The sequence below is a fragment of the Rattus norvegicus genome, chromosome 1, assembly GCF_036323735.1.
Source record: "Rattus norvegicus strain BN/NHsdMcwi chromosome 1, GRCr8, whole genome shotgun sequence".
Lineage (NCBI taxonomy): Eukaryota > Metazoa > Chordata > Mammalia > Rodentia > Muridae > Rattus > Rattus norvegicus.
Window position 1 is genome coordinate 69,759,670 of NC_086019.1, and position 24,195 is coordinate 69,783,864.

The window sequence follows — 24,195 nt, forward strand, 5'->3', positions numbered from 1 at the left end:
CTCCTGTCGCTTTGAACCTAACACTACTGGTATAACTGATCAAGCTGATAGCAAAGCCAGGAGAGCCAGGTCTGTATAAACTGCTCTTAACAGGACATGAGAAGTTCCTCAGCTCTCAGGTAGGTAAATCAATGACTAGTCCCACTTAAAAAAAAAAAAAAAACATTGGGCCAGTGAGAATTGGATTCAGCAGATAGCAAGGTGCTCCTACATTGAACTTACACCTGAAGAAGTAAAGAATGTTTTGTCTGTCTAAATATACAAATGCCGTGGCCACTACATGTTAGTTGTTAGTTGACTGTCTTAAATGTATTACTTTACTGGGTTACTTTTTGTGTCCTGGGTATAGATTATTGGCTTGTAAGTTACGGTGTATGGTTTAAAAAAAATCTTTAATAAAAAGTAAACTTAATACTTGTAACTCAGGCTTGGAACCACTCTGGGCAGCAACACATGGAAACCAATCAAGGAAGAAGATCTCCAAAAAGACTTTTAAATTGGGATTAAAATTTATATGTAATTATTGTCTTAAAATCCAGGTTGATAAAAGACAGGACTTAAAACAGCGCTTGTTCAGTGAAATATTAAACCTGCACCTTCAAGTATTCGTAGAGACACTAAAGTGTTCACACTCTTAAAGACTTGGTTTTGCATTCTAAAAATTATCGTTGTTGCACTCTGTCATTGTTCTTTTGGAAAGTACTTTATTTTTATATTACAAAAATACACAATGAGAGATTTTAAACTTGCTTAAAATAAGTTTTGAAGTTTTACAAAAAATTAAAAATTAGATGTCAAAAATAGCTTTAAGTTTACAAGGCTACTAGACATTTTAAAGTGTGTCACATATTTTATTATAAAGTCTTTACTAACAATAATCTTGTTGAATAGATAAATAAAAGACCAAAAATAAGGGCCACAACTAAACACCAGAGAGTGAAGAATTGCTATCTCATGCTGCAATAAGACAATGACTTTAGGCAGTCTGACAAAGAACTTGCAACGGTTTCTCAACCTGTGACTCAAAACCCTATTTACAAGGGCAGCCTAGGGTTGCCTGCAAATTGGAGTGATTAGAGTCAACACAACACACACACACACACACACACACACACACACACACACAAACTATATTGAAGGGTCACAACATTTTTAAAAACTTGAGAATCATTGGCTTGAAAATATCTGTACAGGCTAACAGAAAATGGTTTAGATATATATGTCTAACTTTCTTGTTTGCACTGGCATTGTTAGGCTATAACTACTTTTTTGGTAAAATGAGTCAAACAGAAAACCGTTATGGTCTATAATGATATACCATGGAAGGATCAAAAAAATTCCCAATCTCAATGTTTAGAAGTCTTAACTTGATATTGAAAGAGCTTCAGTTCAGAAATTGTCAATTATATTGTAAACTTTTAACGATGATTAAGAAATGAAAGTTACGGCTGCCACCGCGGAGAGCTCGTGGGCAGCACCCCACGAGCGAACCTGAGCCTCGGGACCACAGGTAAGACCAACTTTTCTGCTGCAAGCGACCTGCCTGGTGAACTCCAGACACAGGCCCACAGGAACAGCTGAAGACCTGTACAGAGGAAAAACTACACGCCCGAAAGCAGAACACTCTGTCCCCATATCTGGCTGAAAGAAAACAGGAAAACAGGTCTACACCACTCCTAACACACAGGCTTATAGGACAGTCTAGCCACTGTCAGAAATAGCAGAACAAAGTAACACTAGAGATAATCTGATGGCAAGAGGCAAGCACAGGAAACCAAGCAACAGAAACAAAGACTACATGGCATCATCGGAGCCCAATTCTCCCACCAAACCAAACACTGAATATCCAAACACACCAGAAAAGCAAGACCTAGATTTGAAATCATATTTGATCATGATGCTGGAGGACTTCAAGAAAGACGTGAAGAACTCCCTTAGAGAAACACAGGAAAACATTAATAAACAAGTAGAAGCCTACAGAGAGGAATCGAAAAAAACCTTAAAGATTTCCAGGAAAACATAAATAAACAAGTAGAAGCCCATAGAGAGGAGTCACAAAAATCCCTGAAAGAATTCCAGGAAAACACAATCAAACAGTTGAAGGAATTAAAAATGGAAATAGAAGCAATCAAGAAAGAACACATGGAAACAACCCTGGATATAGAAAACCAAAAGAAAAGACAAGGAGCTGTAGATACGAGCTTCACCAACAGAATACAAGAGATGGAAGAGAGAATCTCAGGAGCAGAAGATTCCATAGAAATCATTGACTCAACTGTCAAAGATAATGTAAAGCAGAAAAAGCTACTGGTCCAAAACATACAGGAAATCCAGGACTCAATGAGAAGATCAAACCTAAGGATAATAGGTATAGAAGAGAATGAAGACTCCGAGCTCAAAGGACCAGTAAATATCTTGAACAAAATCATAGAAGAAAACTTCCCTAACCTAAAAAAAGAGATACCCATAGGCATACAAGAAGCCTACAGAACTCCAAATAGATTGGACCAGAAAAGAAACTCCTTCCGTCACATAATAGTCAAAACACCAAACGCACAAAATAAAGAAAGAATATTAAAAGCAGTAAGGGAAAAAGGTCAGGTAACATATAAAGGCAGACCTATCAGAATCACACCAGACTTTTCGCCAGAAACTATAAAAGCCAGACGATCATGGACAGTTGTCATACAGACCCTAAGAGAACACAAATGCCAGCCCAGGTTACTGTATCCTGCAAAACTCTCAATTAACATAGATGGAGAAACCAAGATATTCCATGACAAAACCAAATTTACACAATATCTTTCTACAAATCCAGCACTACAAAGGATAATAAATGGTAAAGCCCAACATAAGGAGGCAAGCTATACCCTAGAAGAAGCAAGAAACCAATCGTCTTGGCAACAAAACAAAGAGAAGAAAAGCACACAAACATAACCTCATATCCAAATATGAATATAACAGGAAGCAAGAATCACTATTCCTTAATATCTCTCAACATCAATGGCCTCAACTCCCCAATAAAAAGACATAGATTAACAAACTGGATGCGCAACGAGGACCCCTGCATTCTGCTGCCTACAAGAAACACACCTCAGAGACAAAGACAGACACTACCTCAGAGTGAAAGGCTGGAAAACAACTTTCCAAGCAAATGGTCAGAAGAAGCAAGCTGGAGTAGTCATTCTAATATCAAATAAAATCAATTTTCAACTAAAAGTCATCAAAAAAGATAAGGAAGGACACTTCATATTCATCAAAGGAAAAATCCACCAAGAAGAACTCTCAATCCTAAATATCTATGCCCCAAATACAAGGGCACCTACATACGTAAAAGAAACCTTACTAAAGCTCAAAACACACACTGCACCTCACACAATAATAGTAGGAGATTTCAACACCCCACTCTCATCAATAGACAGATCATGAAAACAGAAATTAAACAGAGATGTACACAGACGAAGAGAAGTCATGAGCCAAATGGACTTAACAGATGTTTATAGAACATTCTATCCTAAAGCAAAAGGATATACCTTTTTCTCAGCTCCTCATGGTACTTTCTCCAACATTGACCATATAATTGGTCAAAAAACGGGCCTCAACAGGTACAGAAAGATAGAAAAAATCCCATGCGTGCTATGGACCACCACAGCCTAAAACTGGTCTTCAATAACAATAAGGGAAGAATGCCCACATATACGTGGAAAATGAACAATGCTCTACTCAATGATAACCTGGTCAAGGAAGAAATAAAGAAAGAAATTAAAGACTTTTTAGAATTTGATGAAAATGAAGGTACAATATACCCAAACTTATGGGACACAATGAAAGCTGTGCTAGGAGGAAGACTCATAGCGCTGAGTGCCTGCAGAAAGAAACAGGAAAGGGCATATGTCAGCAGCTTGACAGCACACCTAAAAGCTCTAGAGCAAAAAGAAGCAAATACACCCAGGAGGAGTAGAAGGCAGGAAATAATCAAACTCAGAGCTGAAATCAACCAAGTAGAAACAAAAAGGACCATAGAAAGAATCAACAGAACCAAAAGTTGGTTCTTTGAGAAAATCAACAATATAGATAAGCCCTTAGCCAGACTAACGAGAGGACACAGAGAGTGTGTCCAAATTAACAAAATCAGAAATGAAAAGGGAGACATAACTACAGATTCAGAGGAAATTCAAAAAATCATCAGATCTTACTATAAAAGCCTATATTCAACTAAACTTGAAAATCTACAGGAAATGGACAATTTCCTAGACAGATACCAGGTACCAAAGTTAAATCAGGAACAGATAAACCAGTTAAACAACCCCATAACTCCTAAGGAAATAGAAGCAGTCATTAAAGGTCTCCCAACCAAAAAGAGCCCAGGTCCAGATGGGTTTAGTGCAGAATTCGATCAGACCTTCATAGAAGACCTCATACCAATATTATCCAAACTATTCCACAACATTGAAACAGATGGATCACTCCCGAATTCCTTCTATGAAGCCACAATTACTCTTATACCTAAACTACACAAAGACCCAAAAAAGAAAGAGAACTTCAGACCAATTGCCCTTATGAATATCGACGCAAAAATACTCAATAAAATTCTGGCAAACCGAATCCAAAAGCACATCAAAACAATCATCCACCATAATCAAGTAGGCTTCATCCCAGGCATGCAGGGATGGTTTAATATATAGAAAACCATCATCGTGATCCATTATATAAACAAACTGAAAGAACAAAACCACATGATCATTTCATTAGATGCTGAGAAAGCATTTGACAAAATTCAACACCCCTTTATGATAAAAGTCCTGGAAAGAATAGGAATTCAAGGCCCATACCTAAACATAGTAAAAGCCATATACAGCAAACCAGTTGCTAACATTAAACTAAATGGAGAGAAACTTAAAGCAATCCCACTAAAATCAGGGACTAGACAAGGCTGCCCACTCTCTCCCTACTTATTCAATATAGTTCTTGAAGTTCTAGCCAGAGCAATCAGACAACAAAAGGAGGTCAAGGGGATACAGATCGGAAAAGAAGAAGTCAAAATATCACTATTTGCAGATGATATGATAGTTTATTTAAGTGATCCCAAAAGTTCCACCAGAGAACTACTAAAGCTGATAAACAACTTCAGCAAAGTGGCTGGGTATAAAATTAACTCAAATAAATCAGTAGCCTTCCTCTACACAAAAGAGAAACAAGCCGAGAAAGAAATTAGGGAAACGACACCCTTCATAATAGACCCAAATAATATAAAGTACCTCGGTATGACTTTAACCAAGCAAGTAAAAGATCTGTACAATAAGAACTTCAAGACACTGAAGAAAGAAATTGAAGAAGACCTCAGAAGATGGAAAGATCTCCCATGCTCATAGATTGGCAGGATTAATATAGTAAAATTGGCCATTTTATCAAAAGCGATCTACAGATTCAATGCAATCCCCATCAACATACCAATCCAATTCTTCAAAGAGTTAGACAGAACAATTTGCAAATTCATCTGGAATAACAAAAAACCCAGGATAGCTAAAGCTATCCTCAACAATAAAAGGACTTCAGGGGGAATCACTATCCCTGAACTCAAGCAGTATTACAGAGCAATAGTGATAAAAACTGCATGGTATTGGTACAGAGACAGACAGATAGACCAATGGAATAGAATTGAAGACCCAGAAATGAACCCACACACCTATGGTCACTTGATTTTTGACAAAGGAGCCAAAACCATCCAATGGAAAAAAGATAGCATTTTCAGCAAATGGTGCTGGTTCAACTGGAGGGCAACATGTAGAAGAATGCAGATCGATCCATGCTTATCACCCTGTACAAAGCTTAAGTCCAAGTGGATCAAGGACCTCCACATCAAACCAGACACACTCAAACTAATAGAAGAAAAACTAGGGAAGCATCTGGAACACATGGGCACTGGAAAAAATTTCCTGAACAAAACACCAATGGCTTGTGCTCTAAGATCAAGAGTCAACAAATGGGATCTCATAAAACTGCAAAGCTTCTGTAAGGCAAAGGACACTGTGGTTAGGACAAAACGGCAACCAACAGATTGGGAAAAGATCTTTACCAATCCTACAACAGGTAGAGGCCTTATATCCAAAATATACAAAGAACTCAAGAAGTTAGACCGCAGGGAGACAAATAACCCTATTAAAAAATGGGGTTCAGAGCTAAACAAAGTATTCACAGCTGAGGAATGCCAAATGGCTGAGAAACACCTAAAGAAATGTTCAACATCTTTAGTCATAAGGGAAATGCAAATCAAAACAACCCTGAGATTTCACCTCACACCAGTGAGAATGGCTAAGATCAAAAACTCAGGTGACAGCAGATGCTGGCGAGGATGCGGAGAAAGAGGAACACTCCTCCATTGTTGGTGGGATTGCAGACTGGTACAACCATTCTGGAAATCAGTCTGGAGGTTCCTCAGAAATTGGGACATTGGACTGCCTGAGGATCCAGCTATACCTCTCTTGGGCATATACCCAAAAGATGCCCCAACATATAAAAAAGACACGTGCTCCACTATCTTCATCGCAGCCTTATTTATAATAGCCAGAAGCTGGAAAGAACCCAGATGCCCTTCAACAGAGGAATGGATACAGAAAATGTGGTACATCTACACAATGGAATATTACTCAGCTATCAAAAACAACGGCTTTATGAAATTCGTAGGCAAATGGTTGGAACTGGAAAATATCATCCTGAGTGAGCTAACCCAATCACAGAAAGACATAAATGGTATGCACTCACTGATAAGTGGCTATTAGCCCAAATGCTTGAATTACCCTAGATGCCTAGAACAAATGAAACTCAAGATGGATGATCAAAATGTGAATGCTTCACTCCTTCTTTAAAAGGGGAACAAGAACACCCTTGGCAGGGAAGAGAGAGGCAAAGATTAAAACAGAGACTGAAGGAACACCCATTCAGAGCCTGCCCCTCATGTGGCCCATACATATACAGCCACCCAATTAGACAAGATGGATGAAGCAAAGAAGTGCAGACCGACAGGAGCCGGATGTAGATCGCTCCTGAGAGACACAGCCAGAATACAGCAAATACAGAGGCGAATGCCAGCAGCAAACCACTGAACTGAGAATAGGACCCCCGTTGAAGGAATCAGAGAAAGAACTGGAAGAGCTTGAAGGGGCTCGAGACCCCATAGGTACAACAATGCCAAGCAACCAGAGCTTCCAGGGACTAAGCCAATACCTAAAGACTATACATGGACTGACCCTGGACTCTGACCTCATAGGTAGCAATGAATATCCTAGTAAGAGCACCAGTGGAAGGGGAAGCCCTGGGTCCTGCTAAGACTGAACCCCTAGTGAACTAGAGTGTTGGGGGGAGGGCGGCAATGGGGGGAGGGTTGGGAGGGGAACACCCATAAGGAAGGGGAGGGGGGAGGGGTATGTTTGCCCGGAAACCGGGAAAGGGAATAACACTCGAAATGTATGTAAGAAATACTCAAGTTAATAAAAAAAAAAGATATTTAAACTTACTATGGCAGAAAGAGACTCTCAAATCCTGATAATGACCCCCAAGGTTTCCAAGAAAACAATGAACACAGCAACAAAGGACTCCTGGATTGTAGTAACACTAATCACTGGACAAGTCTATCCCAAGGCCTTGTTCACTGGTAGGGCCTAGACTGAACTGTGGACAAGCAGGCCACTGGAGAGTTGATTGCCCTACTTTGCCCAAAGAAGATGAGGTCACTCCCTCCCATGCTTCTCCTCCATAGGAATGTAGACCTCTGCTCCCATCAACATGAAGATCTCAGAGCCTGGGCTGACGGCCTAGGTAATGGACTATGGACTACACTCTGTCATTTTATTGACATATAGGTCAGTTAGATTATAATTTGTCCTTCTCGGATCTCTGATCACATGGATGGTGCTCTTACATAGGGTTTCCATTGCTGCAACGAGACATTTAATAGGTGGTTGTATGCTCCAATTATACATCCATCCAATAATGAACTAACAATTTAGCAAAATAAGAAGTTTTTTGGGTTTTTTTATTTATTAATCATTCTATTTGTTTACATTTCAAATGTTACCTCCCTTTCTGGTTCCCCCTCCATGAACACCCTACCCCATCCACATCCCCTTTGCCTCTAAGCAAGTGTACCCAACCCACTCACTCCTGCCCCAACCCTCTAGCATCCCCCTTCTGCATCAAGCTTCCATAGGACCAAGCAGCTCCCCTCTCACTGACGCCAGAGGAGGCAGTCCTCTGCTACATATATGTGGCGAGCAATAGACCTGCCCATGTATACTCCTTGGTTAGTGGTTTAGTCCTTGGGAGATCTGAGGGGTCCAGTTAATTGATATTGCTGTTCTTCCTAAGGGGATGCAATCCCCTACAGGTCCTCTGGTCCTTCCTCTAACTCTTCCATTAGGGTCCCTGGGCTCAGTACAATGGTTGTCTGTGAGTATCATCTGTCTTAGTCAAGTGCTGGCAGAGCCTCCCAGAGGACAGCTATATCAGGCTTCTGTCTGCAAGCACATCTTGGCATCAGCGATAGTGTGAGGGTGTGTTGTCTGTGGACAGAATGGATGACACAGTGGGGTGGTCTCTGGATGGCCTTTGCTTCAGCCTCTGCTCCATTTTAGAGTGGTGGCCACATCCCTCCACAGGAGACCATATCTATCTACTGGAGGTTGTCTTTTCAGGTTCTAGCCCAATGCTGTTGGATATTTGGGCCAATGTCATCCCCACTGGGTCCTGAGATCCTTTCTCATCCCTGATGTCTGGGACTCTCTAATGGTTCCTCAAGTTCCCCCAACACCCACTGCTATGTATTTCTATTTATTCTCCTGGCCCTCTGGACTTCTCTCCTGTCTCTTCCCAAACCTGGTCCTGCCCCTCTCCTTTTTTCTTCACCTCTTCTCTCCCACCCAGGTCCTTCCCTCCCGATTTTCATTTTGTTGCCCCTTCTAAGTGGGTTTGAAGCATCCACATTTTGGCCTCCCTTCTTCTTAAGCTCCATATCGTCTGTGAGTTGTACCATGGGCATTTTGAGCTTTGGGACTAATACATCCTCCTACCAGTGATTATATACCATATATGTCCTTTTGAGTCTGGGTTACCTCATTCAGGATGATATTTTCTAGTTCCATTCATTTGCCTAAAAACTTCATGAAGTTGTCATTTTAATATCTGAGTAATATTCCATTATGTAAATGTACCACATTTTCTTTATCCATTTTGCCATTGAGGGACATCTGGGTTGTTTCCAGCTTTTGGCAATTATAAATAGGACTGCTATGAACATAGTGAAGCACGTATCCTTATTATATATTAGAACAGCTTTGAGGTATAAGCCTAGAAGTGTATAGCTAGGTCTTCAGGTAGAACTATTTCCAATTTTCTGAGGAACCACCAGATTGATTTCCAAAGAGGTTTTACCAGATTGCAGTCCCACCAGCAAAACAGGAATGTTCCTCTTTCTCCACATCCTCATCAGTATTTGCAGTTGCCTTGGTTTTTTATCTTAGCCATTCTTCTGTGGGTCGTTTGATTTATATTTCCTTGATGACTAAGGTCGTTGAACATTTCTTTAGGTGCTTCTCAGCCATTCAAGATTCCTCAGATAAAAATTCTTTGTTTAGCTCTGTACCCCATTTTTGCTGGGGAATTTTGTAGTAACTGCCTCTATTTCCTCAAATTTGCCTGATTTCATTTAACTTTTGTAGGTGCTATCTGTCTAGAAAAATATCTATTTCATCTAGACTTTTTAGTTTTGTTGAGGATAGGCTTTTGTAATAGGTTCTGAAGATTTTTTTTAATTTCCTCAGTTTCTGTTATTATGTTTTCCTTTTCATTTCTGATTTTGTTAATCTGGATACTGTCTCTGCTCCCTTTAGTTAGTTTGGCTAAGAGTTTGTCTATCTTGTTGATTTTCTCAAAGAACCAGCTATTAGTTTTGTTGCTTCTTTGTATTGTCGTTTTTGTTTCTATTTGGTTGATTTGAACCCTGAGTTTCACTGTTTCCTGCCATCTACTCCTCTTGGGTGTATTTGCTTCCTTTTGTTCTAGAGCTTTCAGATGTGCTATTAAGTTGCTAATGTAGGATCTCTCCAATCTCTTTATGACTGTACTCAGTGCTATGAATTTTTCTCTTAGCACTGCTTTCATTATGTCCCATAAGTTTAGGTATGTTGTGTCTTCATTTTCATTGAATTCTAGAAAGTCTTTAATTTCTTTCTTTATTTCTTCCCTTACCAAGTTATCACTGAGTAGAAAGCTATTTAGTTTCCATGAATATGTGAATTGTCTGTTGTTTTTGTTGTTATTGAAGACCAGCCTAGTCCCTAGGAGCACTGGGTGGTCTGGCCAGCTGATGTTGTTCTTTCTATAGGGTTACAATCCCCCTCAGCCACTCCAGTCCTTCTGCCAGTTCCCCCACCACAGTCCTTGAGCTCAGTCTTATGGTTGACTCCAAGCATCCACATCTGCATTGATCAGTTGCTGGCTGAACCTCCCAAGGATCAGCCACACCAGGTTCCTGTCAGCAAGTGCCTCTTGGCAACAGCAATAGTGTTGGGTTTGGTGTCTAGAGGCAGGGTGGATCTGGAGGTGGGGAGTGTACAGGGAAGGATCTATGGCTCCAAACACATAGGTACCAGAGGATGGCCTTGTCTGACATCAATGCAAGGGGAGGCAATTGGTCCTGTGGAGGTTCAATGTCCCAGCATAGGAGGATGCTGGAAGGCTGGAGTAAAAGAGAGTGGATGGTTGGGGGAGCACCCTCATATAGGCAAAGGGGAGGGAGTAGAGGGAGGGTGTGGGATGGGGGACTTGTGGAGTGATACCGGGGAAGTGGGATATTATTTAAGATGTAAAGGAATGAAATGGTTAAAGGAGGAGAAGGAGGGAGAGGAGGAGGAGAAGGAGGAGGAGGGGGAGGAGGAGGAGGAGTCTTAGTCCATGGTGATCTGATAGAGAATCACCCCAACGTTTCACTAAATGAACATACTTTACCATGGCTGTTCTCAATAGCAAGTACTATGTATCTGATAAATTATTTTTTTAAAAAATGGTTAAAAGCCCATTAAAGATCTAAAACTATAAAAACCTTAAATCCTAAGGATGTCAAATATGATTTAAGATATATAGAGGTGAGGAATGTTTCATATTTCTTTCCCTTTATGTGCTTTTATTTCCTTGTGATTTTGGAGGTTATAGATTTGATGGAGCACTGAATGCTTATTACTCAGCGAAAAGCTCAGGGTTTTAAGTTGTCTTTGGTTGTCTTCCAAATATAACTAAAAGATGCTTTTCATCAGGCTAAAACATCCCTGTCCAATCTATATACCTTCTTCTCTGAACAAAGCAAAAACATTTTTTCTCTGACTCCTTAACATAAAGCCATAGTTTTTGCTCCTGAGTCCTTGTATGCTGGCAACTCCACTTACCTGGTTTGAATACCAAAATTTTTGTTGTTTCATGAGCCAACTGATTATAATTTCTCCTCTTCTTTGTGGCACACAATAGACATTTCATGCCACTTTACTGTGAGATTGGTTTGCTGTCTTGAGCATGGATGATTACTTCTCAGTTCTCCTGTATTTAACTTATTCTTCACATGAAATGTATTATTTCTCATGTTCTCATTCATAATTTCTCAGATTTTTCCTATGTGTATTTTGCCCTAAGTTATTATGTACTGTGCTGGTTCAGTGAAGTGAGTTGTGTTAATAGGTGACTATCCACATATGCACTTATGTCTCCATCAATTTTGAAGGGAGTCGTTTTCTTGGTGTAGCTCTATTGCTGATGGTGCTTTTCTGTCCAAGCTTTGAATGTCATTCCATGCTCTCCTAGCCTTGGTATCATTAACCAAACACCTGGGTAGAATTATGTTGCTTTCAGGGGCCTTTTTATGTGTTAGATGTTGTATTAACAACATTCACTATATTTTGCTTTCACTTTTTGACACCTTTATATGAAAGGTCAGGAAGTCAGCTATTCATCCTTACTGAAAGACAAACTCAAAGAAGACAAACAGCAGAAAATTCCTGATTCTCCAGGAAATATGTCCCAGGTCAGTAGTCATGTCCACTATTTTTCTGGAAATGTTATCTTTTAAGACAATAAAAGCATTTAATTTTCTACTTCTGAAAATTTTTTTCACTTGATTATATAAAAGAAAAAGTTCAAACAACAAAAAAATTCACATACTAAAATTAACCAGCCTAGAGACTATAAAACTCAGTGCACTTTCTGCAGTTACAACAGTAATTGAGAACAGAAGCTCTAAAGCCTCAGATGTGTTTTCACTGTTGAATGTATCTTTATGAATTGATCCAAAACTGTCTTAGAGTTTTACTGCTGTGAACCGACACCATGACCAAGGCAACTCATAAAAAACAACATTTAATTGGAGCTGCTTTCAGAAGTTTAGTACATTATCATCAAGGTAGGAGCATGCCAGCATCAGGGCAGGCATAGTGAAAGTAGACTGAGATTTCTACATCTTCATCTGAAGGCTGCTAGGAGAATACTGGCTCCCAGACAGCTAGGATGAGGGTCTTAAAGCCCATACCCACAGTGACACACCTATTCCAACAGGGCCACACCTTCTAATAGTGCCACTCCCTGGGGCAAGCATATACAACCAACACCCCCCATAAAAACTTATTACAGATTAGAACTAAAAAATAAATTAACAATTATGAAAATATCCTTTTTATAAATGGTGTTCAGTACCTGCATTCAAAACTAATTCAACCCCTGATTTTTAACCTTTTTTACTCTCTTTTCTCCATTTTCTACTGTGTCCACATGTACTTTATTTAATTTACATATATTATTGGCTAGATTCTGCATATGAGTAGGAAGTATGGTTTCTTCTTTCTGACAATCTATGATCTCACTATTACACATTCTAAATTCATCCATTTTTCAGCAATTTTATGACATTTTTCTCCTCAGCTGAATAGTATTACATTATATATGTACACACTTTTCATTATACACTTATGTGTTAATAGACAATTATGTTGGTTCCCATACTTTGCACTGGCAAATAAAGAAGCAAAATACATGGGGTAAGAATATGTCTAAAGTATGGTGTAGTATTCCCTGAAAATATGGCCAGGAGTGAAGGAGCTGGGTCACATGTTAGTTCTACCTTCAATTTTGTAATAATTTCCAAACTGATTTCTAAAATGGCTGTAATCATTTGCAACACACAGACACACAAACATATACACACACAAACTAAGAATAAGACTTCTTCTTTTATCTCCACATCCTCTCTAACATTTGTGGTCAGACCAGATGATGACAGCCCTTCTCCCTGGGCTGAGGCACTATTTCAAAGCAGTTTGAATTTTCATCTCTGATCATGACTACTTTGTGCTATACAAAGAGGCCATTTATCTTTCTGTGCTTCAAAAGTGTTTGTTCGGGTTCTTTATCCACTTGCTAATGGGCAGGTTTAACTCCTTGGTATTTAATGTCTGCAATTCTTGGTAAATTGTAGATATTGGCCCCTATTCCGAGTGTTACTATTACAAATTTTCACCCATTGTGTGGGTGCCTATGTGCCCTGCTGATTATTGTCTTTGATGGACAGAAACTTTATATTAATGTCATTCCATCTGTTCATATGCAGGGTTGTTTCATATGCTGTTGGTGTTCTTTCTACTCAGTAAGTTCTTACTCATTCATATCCTGAAGGGTGTTCACTACATTGTTTAAATTTTTATGTATTTGATTGTTAATAAAGTTTTTGATCTATATTAGTATTATGTACAAGTACAGAATTTAAAACCACATTTGCTCATGATTAATTTTCCTTCTGAGTCATGTGAATTGTGATCCTGAGTGATTGACCTAAATGAAGCATCCCTATAAGATAAATAACTGTGTCCAGACATTTAATGTATGTCCTGTTTCATGGACATGTTTGTGAGACTGTTGAGTTATCCTGTTTTCACAGGGTTAGAACATTTATTATGGAGTGAAACTATGTTAGAAATCAACTTTTTGAGTAATTCTCTTTGCTCATCTAGATTCCCATTTTCCTTAAGTCTCCTTGTATCAAGAAAAGCACTGTCCCTGGAATCACATGGCAAAACTGTACCTCTTTCTGTTTCAGGGTCAGTTGACATTCTGGGATGTGGCTGTGGACTTCTCTCAGAAGGAGTGGGAATGTATGGACTCTGTGCAGAGGGCTTTGTACATTGATGTGATGATGGATAATTGCAGAAACCTGGTCTCTGTGGGTAAGAACATTTGGTTATAGAATTGTTAACCTGTTCCTTGTATATGCTGACTGAATGTGTTGTAAACTGTTAAGCAGTTTTGGAAACAACAGGAGACTAAGGAAAGTTTGGTAGTATAAAAGGTCTTTTTCATGGTATTTAGCTTTTCTCCTTTCTATTTTTCATTTACAGGTGTCATGCACCCTTCATTTAGGTTCCAAGATGCACTCAGGAACTCAGTAGCTCATAATAATGCCACACATATCATTTTATTTCAGTTTTTCTTTTACTGAAATGAGTTCTTTTCTCATAGAATGTATCCTGACTATATTTCCCCTCTCTCTACTCTTCTCAGTTCCTATTTAATGATTCTAGTCTCAAGAGAGCCAGAGCCTTGTATACCTGTCTTAATACTTGCTTTCTATCCATTCCTTCTAAAGGCCTAATGTGGTTTGGTTTCTTCTTTTGTTTCATTTGTTTTTTGGGAAAAAAATGTTACACCTTATCATCCTTTGAGGTAACCTTTCATCTTCCGTCTTCTGAAGAGTAATCTTTATTTTCACTACTAAGTAGAAATGCTGTGAACATGATATTAGATTCGACCCTTCATCATCTTTATATGAGAAAAATATTTGAACGTACAGACATGTATTCTTTTTTTTTTGAGTTACTATCTTATTCATGACTTTTATTCATCTTTAGAGAAGTTTCCATAGTATGGTAAGTACACATTAAAATATAATATGTTCTCTCTCTCAATTTCATTTTTTTTATTAACTTGAGTATTTCTTATATACATTTCAAGTGTTATTCCCTTTCCCAGTTTCCGGGCAAACATCCCCCTCCCCCCTCCCCTTCCTTATGGGTGTCCCCCTCCCAACCCTCCCCCCATTGCCGCCCTCCCCCCATAGTCTAGTTCACTGGGGGTTCAGTCTTAGCAGGACCCAGGGCTTCCCCTTCCACTGGTGCTCTTACTAGGATATTCATTGCTACCTATGGGGTCAGAGTCCAGGGTCAGTCCATGTATAGTATTTAGGTAGTGGCTTAGTCCCTGGAAGCTCTGGTTGCTTGACATTGTTGTACTTTTGGGGTCTCGAGCCCCTTCAAGCTCTTCCAGTTCTTTCTCTGATTCCTTCAACGGGGGACCTATTCTCAGTTCAGTGGTTTGCTGCTGGCATTCGCCTCTGTATTTGCTGTATTCTGGCTGTGTACAGACATGTATTCTATATATAATCAGTTAGTGAGCTCCATCCCAAACCTAGTTACTAATTCCTCAATTATATGCTTCGTTTTCCTTGAAGGATGAACAATAGTTTTGTGAGAATCCACTTGATCATAGAAAAAGAAAACGGTAGGCTGGTGCCAGTATTATTCTGAATATTTGCTGTTTGACTTATCTTAAGAGAGGTCATAGGGTGACAGTCATTTATCAAATGGGACAAGCCCAATAATCTGAATCGTATTCATTTTCAGAGAACTATTGTACACATGATGCTGTCCATAAACATGTAAAGACTGAAAAAGAATCTTGTCAATGTAATGTTGCTGTTGAAATGCTTCATGAGCCCTCTAACAGTGCATGTTACAAAACAAGTAAAACCACAGAAAACTCTAATAACTACAGATGCTATAGTGACAAGGATGTCTCTACTAACTCATCTAAACCAGATGAATATATAAACATGCATACTAGAGAACCTTGCAAATCTGAAGACTGTGAGAAGTCTTTAAATTTGTTGTCCAACATTACTCAAGAACAGAGACTCTACACATCAAAGAAAGAACACAGACAAGAAGAATATGGTGACATTTTTGGTTCAACGTGTAGTCTTTTGAAACAAACAATCAACATTGTAGAGAAACCAAGACAGTGTGTGGAATGTGAGAAATGCTTCAGTCTGCCTCACACCTTGCTGTACACCAGAAAATTCATACTGGAAAGAAAAACTACAAATGCAATATTTGTGACAAGTCCTTTACCCAGTGCATACATCTTAAAATACATCAAAGGCGTCATACTGGGGAGAAACCTTACAAATGTAAGGATTGCGACAAATCCTTTACTGTGAAGTCAACTCTCACAAAACATCAGCGAATTCATACTGGACAGAAACCCTATAAGTGTAATATTTGTGACAAATCCTTTACCCAGTGCTCAAGTCTTAAAACACATCAAAGACTTCATACTGGTGAGAAACCTTACAAATGCTAAGAATGTGGAAAGACATTTCCCCAGCTATCAGCCCTTAAAAGTTATCAGAAAATGCATACTGACAAAATACATTCTGGAGAAAAACTTTACAAATGCAATGAATGTGACAGAACATGTAGACACTATCCATCATTTAGAAGGCATCAAAAAATTCATTCTCTAGAGAAGTTACACAAATGCAAAGAATGTGGTAAGTCCTTTCTTGAATTATCACTTCTTAAAACACATTCCAGAATCCATACTGGTGAGAAGCCTTACAAATGTGAAGTATGTAACAAATTCTTTACAACAAACTCAACTCTTAGAACACATCAAAAAATTCATACTGGAGAGAAACTGTATAGAATGTGGCAAAGCCTTTACTCAGGATTCACATCATAGAAGACACCACAGAGTTCATACTGGAGAGAAACCTTATGAATGCAAGGAATGTAATAAATCTTTTTCTAAGTGCTCAACTCTTAAAGAACATCAGAAAATTCATTCTGGAGAGAAAAGTTACAAATGCAAAGACTGTGACAAATCCTTTACCCAGTATTCAAATTAGAGAAAACATCAGAGAGTTCATACTGAAGTAAGACATCACTTCTGTAAGGAATGTGGCAAATCCTTTACTAGGAGCTCATATCTTAGAATACATCAGAAAATTCATACTGGAGAGAAACCTTACAAATGCAAAGACTGTGGCAAATCCTTTATTCAGCTTTCAAATCTTAGAACACATTACAGAGTTGATAGTAAAGAGAGATCTTGCATATATAAGGAATGTGGTGAATCTTTTACTAAGTACACAATTCTTCAAGCACATCAAAAAATTCATAATGGAGAGAAAAATACTGTAATAAATAATGTATCATAGCATTTTTCTGGTATTGTCTGCTTACCAATCACATTATACATAATGTAAAACTAAAGATAAGGAATTTGTGAAAGCCTTAAAAGATGGTTTAAATGTTTGAAGAGTATTATAGAGTTTGTATTAAGATAAATTTCTTTGAATGTAACTATGGGAAAAGCTTGATTTATTGTTTTAGTGTGTATTGGTACTTTGACTGTGTGTGAGTGTGTGTGTGTGTGTGTGTGTGTGTGTGTGTGTGTGTGTGTGCGCGCGCACACACACTATATGTATGCCTACACCGTGTGGAAGCCAGAAGAGGGTATCAGATTCTCCGAAGCTGTAGTTATAGAGAGTTGTGAGTGGCTGTGTGATGGGAATTGAACCACTGTTCACTGGAAGAGCAGCCAGTGCTCTTAACCACTAACCCATTTCTCCAGCCCCTGGCCAAAGCTCTAATAAAAACATCTTGTTCAATATTCTAAGATTCATAATGATGCCAGACATTATGGTACTCACCTTTAATCCCAGCACTCAGGACATGGAGACAGAAAGATTTCTATGAGTTCAAGGCCAGCCTGATCTACAAACTGAGTTCCTCAACAGGCAGGACTATGTAAACCCAGTCTCAAAAAAATCATAATAAGGACAAAATATATTGTCGAGGAATCTTTTGTGCAATGTGTGGAAACTTCATCTATCAATAAAAGACTATTGGTATATGGCAGGAAATAGGGAAGTGGACGTTCTGGTATAGAGAACAGATTTCTGGGATTGAGTGTAAGGCAAAGGAAAACTTTACTCTAAATGCTGATTGAGATGTTTGAATGCACCTGAGGAAAGGTACTAACCATATGGTACCACATAGAAGAAATGGGTTATTAAGTTATAAAGTTGCAGAACAAATCCATGTTTATGGCCTAGGTAAATAATTCATAATATATAATATTCATAAATAATTCAATCTCATAGGTGGTATTTCTATGAACATTGATGTGGGTGGAAATCTCATGGTTACAGATGGCATCCACTGTCAGGAATAAAATCCCAACTTAGAAAGAATCAGGCTTAGAGCCTGAAACATTCTGGGTACAAGGCATGAACAAGCATTCCCTAGAAAGAGCACATTCCTAGGTAGTAGATACAAGGATCTCAAGCCAAATGCATTTCACAGGCGCATCTCCTTTAAAATGAATGGTCACCTTGCAGTAAAGCTAGCAGAGTTTAGTAAACAGAGACTGCTCCTTACCCTCTCATGGACCAGAGCCTAAAGACACAACAGCTTTAACTTTTTCCATGCACAGCAGGGTTCAAGAACAAACTCAAAAGGCCCACTAGAGAGACCTAGATGGCTGAATTGGGGTCCAACTGGGAAAAGCCTATGACTACACAGAGAAAGGAACCAACAAGAGGTGGGATGCAGTTAAGAACCAACAGTCTCCACAACCTGCTAGCTGAGCTAAAGAGGGAAGCCAGCTACATATCCTGTTTGTAAAATGGAGAAAACTGCAATGACACAATGGGTCTGGATCCCGTATGATTTTGTTTCACTTATCAGCATACAAGTGATTGTTCTTCAGTAATGATTACAATTTCATATATCCTTTTAAAAAGAAGTTTAAAACAGACTTAGATAAGAAGAGGACTGAAATATGGAATGCTAGATTGGAGACCATAAGACAGATGTTAAACAGTTGTTTAAGTCAGAGTAAAGAACCTTAAAAGAACTGAAACTGGAACAGACAAGAGTAACATAGGTTATGGTTACAGATGAGAAAAATTCACAAAGGCTTGAGAAATCACAATGGCAACCCATAGAGATACAGTGTATTAAGAGCACAGAATGTGTTTGGTGTTACTCTACAGCAATCTCATACAATAGATTATGTGTTTCATTTTATAGAATATGGAGGATTAAGATATGTTCAGTTGTATACTATTGATAAATCTTCAGAATCTCAATGGGTTTCTGACTTGAGGTCTGAAAAGGCTGATTCTGAGACTGGACATGTATTAGAGATGGTAGGTAGCTATGTGTAACCTTTCTTGAACACACAAAACAATAATATGGATGCTAGGATTCAAATTTTACTTACTCATATGTCAGTTGATGGATATCTATGGTGATTCCATTTCCTCAGTGCTGTGAATAAAGCATCAGTGAACATGGTGGGCAAGTGCTCAGTGAAAAAATGGGAAGATTTTGAAGTTAATAGCATGCCCAGGAGCACTTACTGTATATCAGCTTTCTCTGAGAAATCTCAGATGAATCATCTCAAAACACAGGATATTAAAAAGAGTGATAAGGGATGAAATGAGGCAGTGGTTCTCAGCCTTCCTCATGATGAGGCATGTTAATAAATTTCCTGTAGTTCTGGCAATGCCTAAACATAAAATTGTATTGTGGTTACTCCATAAATGTAGTTTCACTGGTGTTATGAATCATAATATAATATTTGATATGCAGAGTATCAGATATACTACCCCAAAAAGATCATGACACGGGATTGAGTGCCACTGCTATAATGGAGGTGACACATTCAGTCCTGCAGAGAATCTCCCAAAGTTCATAAATAGGCAACTTAATAGTTTCAGGAAGTCCCTGAAACTGGCAAAGTTTACTAGTGCCCTCCTCCATCAAGCATATATAATTGATAAGGCCTACTGACACTATCAGACAAGATTAGCTGTACAGACGATATCAGACCAACTGTGAAGCAAACACTACTTGAGCTGCCTTGAGCAGACACAAGATAAGTCAAGTCAAGACAAGACAAGCTACATGGAGGAGGTATTAAGTCGATTGAAAGACACATCTCTAACCTCAGGTGAGCTACCTGCAAGTTGTGGAGTTTAGCCATCACCCTCAAATAGTTATTCAGCAATTACTCAATCTTTGCACTTCTATCAATAAGCCCTCAATCACTCTATTAAACTAAAACAATAAAACTCACTGGTCCACTGAGCTTTAGAAATGATTCAGTGGTTGAAAGCACTGTCTGTTGTTTCAAATACTCACTTTGAAATCCCAGCAGCCTTGCAGGGGTATTCAATCTGTAACCTCAACTCCAAGACATACATTTCTCTCTTCTGGTCACTGCACACACCCAGATACATATGGTGCAAAGACATACATGCACAGAAAACATCCAGATAAAAGAAAAATAGAAATCTCTTTGGATCACCAAGTTAGAACAAAGTTGCTTCACAACTTTGGTTTCCTTTGGTTCCTTATCAGTGACAAGTGGATATTTGTTACCTTTTCCACAAGAATAGCATAACACACAGTGCTGAAATTGGGTCACATAGTAGTTTTCATTTTTTCATATATTCCTGATTTTAGAACATCTATGGTGATTTCAAAATTTGGTTCTCTAGTTCCTACTTCCTCAGCAGTGTATGACCTCCTTTCCCCTCAGTAAGGTCAACGTGTTATCATTTCTACTCGTGATGGTGACCATTCTAACTATGGTAAGATGGAAGTTTACTAAAGTGCTGGTTTTCTTTTCCCAAAAATCTATAGAACCCTTTGTTTTGTTTTAGTTTGGATTTGTTGGCAGTGCTTGTTTATTTCCTTTACTTTTGTTTTGCTTTGGTGGGTTTTCTGTTTTGTTTTACTATATAATTTTAGGGTTATAATATAATTACATTTCTCTATTTCTGTTCCTCCTGTCAAATTCTCTCATCTACCTATACCTGCTCACTTTCAATTCCTGGCCATCTATCTCATTATATGTTATTACATATATGTATGTATATGCATATAATATATATTTTCCTATGTATAACTTACTCAGCCCATATCATGTTATTTATATTTTGTCATTATGGCTGGTCACTTGTTATTGGATAAACAATAAGGATACTCGTTGCTTGAAGAGATTCCTGCTCCCAGTATTCCTATGTTGTCTGTAGTTCCATGTGTAGGGTTGGGCCATTGTGGGTGTCTCCCCATCCACTTGGGTATGTCCATTGTTGTTCTTGCTAAGTTCTCATTTTGATATTCATGTCGGTTAGATTGTATGATTATATATTCTGGCATTACTAGGAAAAACAGTCTCACAACAAACACCCTGATATTTCTATCCCCTCTTCAAAAATGTTCCTGGAGCCTTAGGTGCAGGAGTATTTTGTAGATTTATCCACTAAGCATGACCTCCATGACACTGCATTTTGATGACTTGTGAATTGTTGTAGTGATCTCTGTCTATGGTAAACAGAAGTTTCATGATAAGGAGTGAGGACTATGCTTATTTGTGGACACAAGAAAACCATGTTTAGATTCAGTGAGGCATTATGCCGGTTTAATAATGTGGTTGTAGGTTTTACTCCAAGATTCATGACTTCACCAGCAGTGAGTAGGTAATGATGTTTCCAGGACAAACCTTATGTTTTCTTGTTCTTAAGAGTGTCTTAAGACTAATTAGAAAGCTGTTGGTTGCCACCAAGGTGTGGTTGCCACTAATGCACCCTTAAGAGTTACCCTGCCATGGTGCCATGGAGATCTTTGATGTGATTCATAGGCATCATACCTGTGTAAAACTGTGGGTGGCTCCCTTAGTTGGAAACATGCATTGTGCTTCTGGCATCATAAAAGGAAGAATTTGCTTTAATTTGAAACAGACTCTCTCTGTATATTGCCACCTGTCTGATCTCACTATGTAGACCAGGCTGACTTTGACCTTGACCTTGAGTTTCCCTTGCTTCTGTCTCCTGTGTGCTGTTTCTGAAAGTTTCCATGGCCTTGCTCAGCTATACATAACTTTTTCTTTTCATGTTTTGGAAAGTACCCAAGGTTACTGTACAACCTAATTGGTAGACATGAGTTATGAAGTGGATCTTATTTCTACTATTCCACTCATTTGACTCCAATTGTCATATATCCATTTCCATGTGCATAGAACATATCCAATTTAAACAACACTAATTAAATAATATAAAAAGAACTACAAGTGGCAATGAGACTGAAACAGTAATAAAAATCCACTGCCACCACCACCACAAAACACCAAGGCTACTTGAAATACTTCTTGACACAAAACAGCCTTCTGACTTCTTGATTGTATTACCTTATATCAAACCAGATAATGATACAACCAAAAAGAAATGACAGACTGTTGTACTCATTTAAAGTTTGTACTTTTTAGCTATTTCACATGTGTACACACACAAACAGAATACATGCATGTTCTCTCTCTCTCTCTCTATCTCTGTGTGTGTGTGGGGGGGTCCACTTTCACCTCCTATTTCTTTGCTATTTTGGTCCATAATAGCAACAATTCTCTGTAGTGTTCATATCTATTCTTATTGCTTGGGACCCACTGAGATTAACCAGAGTCATTTGTGAGACTGTGGGTTTGGAGTTATGTGATGTGCTCGGCACAGGATAACAATTAAAGGGAGCAAGTCTAATCCTAGAATCTATCCAAGGCTATGAATATATTTTTTATTCACCTAAAGTGATTGGTCTCTCCGAGGCTTACTACTTCCATCTACTAACCTAGACCTAGACCTGGATGCCTCTAGCCTCCATACAGTCCAATCTAGGCCTAGAATATTTTCAGCTTCTGAGTCTTGCTGCTGAATAATCTCACCCATTCTCGTTTTTTTCTGATCTCTTGCTGGCTGGTTCTACTCAGCTGTTCTGACTCAAGCCCTTCTCCAAGGCGACTGATTCAATCTAGCTTCTCTCTCTTGGCCTCTACTGATGGCCTCTGCCTGACTTTATCCTAATTTGGGGAATATGTTCTGATCATCTGGCTCCTTCTCATTCTCTGTCTTGTTCTGTCTTCACCTGCATGTAGCTTATTCTCTCTTCAACCTGTCTCTGTAAAACTCTCCCAGTAAAACCTGCCTCCTTCCTCTCTCTCACTGCCCCTTACATATCTTCTCTTTCCTCCCTCTTCTCATGAGAGTTAGACATATCCTACTCTGTCAGATCTTTCTCTGATCACTCAGTTTGTCTACCCATCAATTAGACATCACTTTCAGACATGGGTGCTTCCTTCTACAAACTAACTTTACCTTCATTGTTTGGGATTAAAGGGGTGTACTAAGGTTGTGTCTGTATCCTGGCCAGAGGGATTAAAGCTGTGTGTTAAGAGCTGAGCTACAGTATAGCACAATCCCAGATTCACAGTGTGATCAAATATCCTGCAATACTTGGCCAACATCTGAGGGGTAAAGTGTGGCCTTTCCCATTCTTAGACTGACTGACGTCTTGTGTGAAGCTAGTGCTTGTAAGTACAGTTTCTATTGCTTATTGATTACAGTAGTTTGTGGAGTCAAGAGCATGTCTTAGCCCTTCCTCCTTTTCTCTTCTTATATCCTAACCACCTCTTCTTCCTCAGTATTCCCGAAGCTAAAATAGGATAGTATAACTCACATTTTTAGGACTAATACAATATACCTACTTATTTTCTGCATCTGGAACAACAAAAAAATTCTGTTTTACCTCACAGCATGTTTAGCTTGAGTCACAGAAGACAACCCTGGTATTGAGTTAGTAAATAGACAAGGCCACCATCTAGTGGTGAAAACAGTATGGCGCAGGATGAATTCAGCTCTGAACTGGTAGCAAAGGGCAGCGCACTCAATTCCCCCTATTGATTTTCAAAATCTAAGATATCGAAATTTCTCTCCCTGAGGCAAAATTGCAGTATTTGGTTTGGGCTACTCAATTTTTTTTTTGTATTGAGGATGAGATTCTGGCGTCTGAATTTAGTCTATTACTGTTTGGGGTAAATGCAGCCCACAAGCTGGTAATCAAATCGAGTGTTATGCTGCTGCGTATGTTTTATCGGAATGGTTCAGAGCTCACTATGGGGAGCAGCTTCCTACTAAATTCGCGTCTGATCTATGCTGGCCGCAAGCTTGTGGAGAGTCTGCAGACAGCGCGGAGGGTAGCCTAATTTCTA

The 24,195-nt window shown here is 38.9% G+C and overlaps 1 pseudogene; it reads left to right on the plus strand.

Moving 5' to 3' along the window:
- The first annotated feature begins 15,682 nt into the window (after positions 1–15,682).
- On the plus strand, positions 15,683–17,325 carry Zfp54-ps2 (zinc finger protein 54, pseudogene 2; annotated as a pseudogene).
- Positions 17,326–24,195: the final 6,870 nt, after the last annotated feature.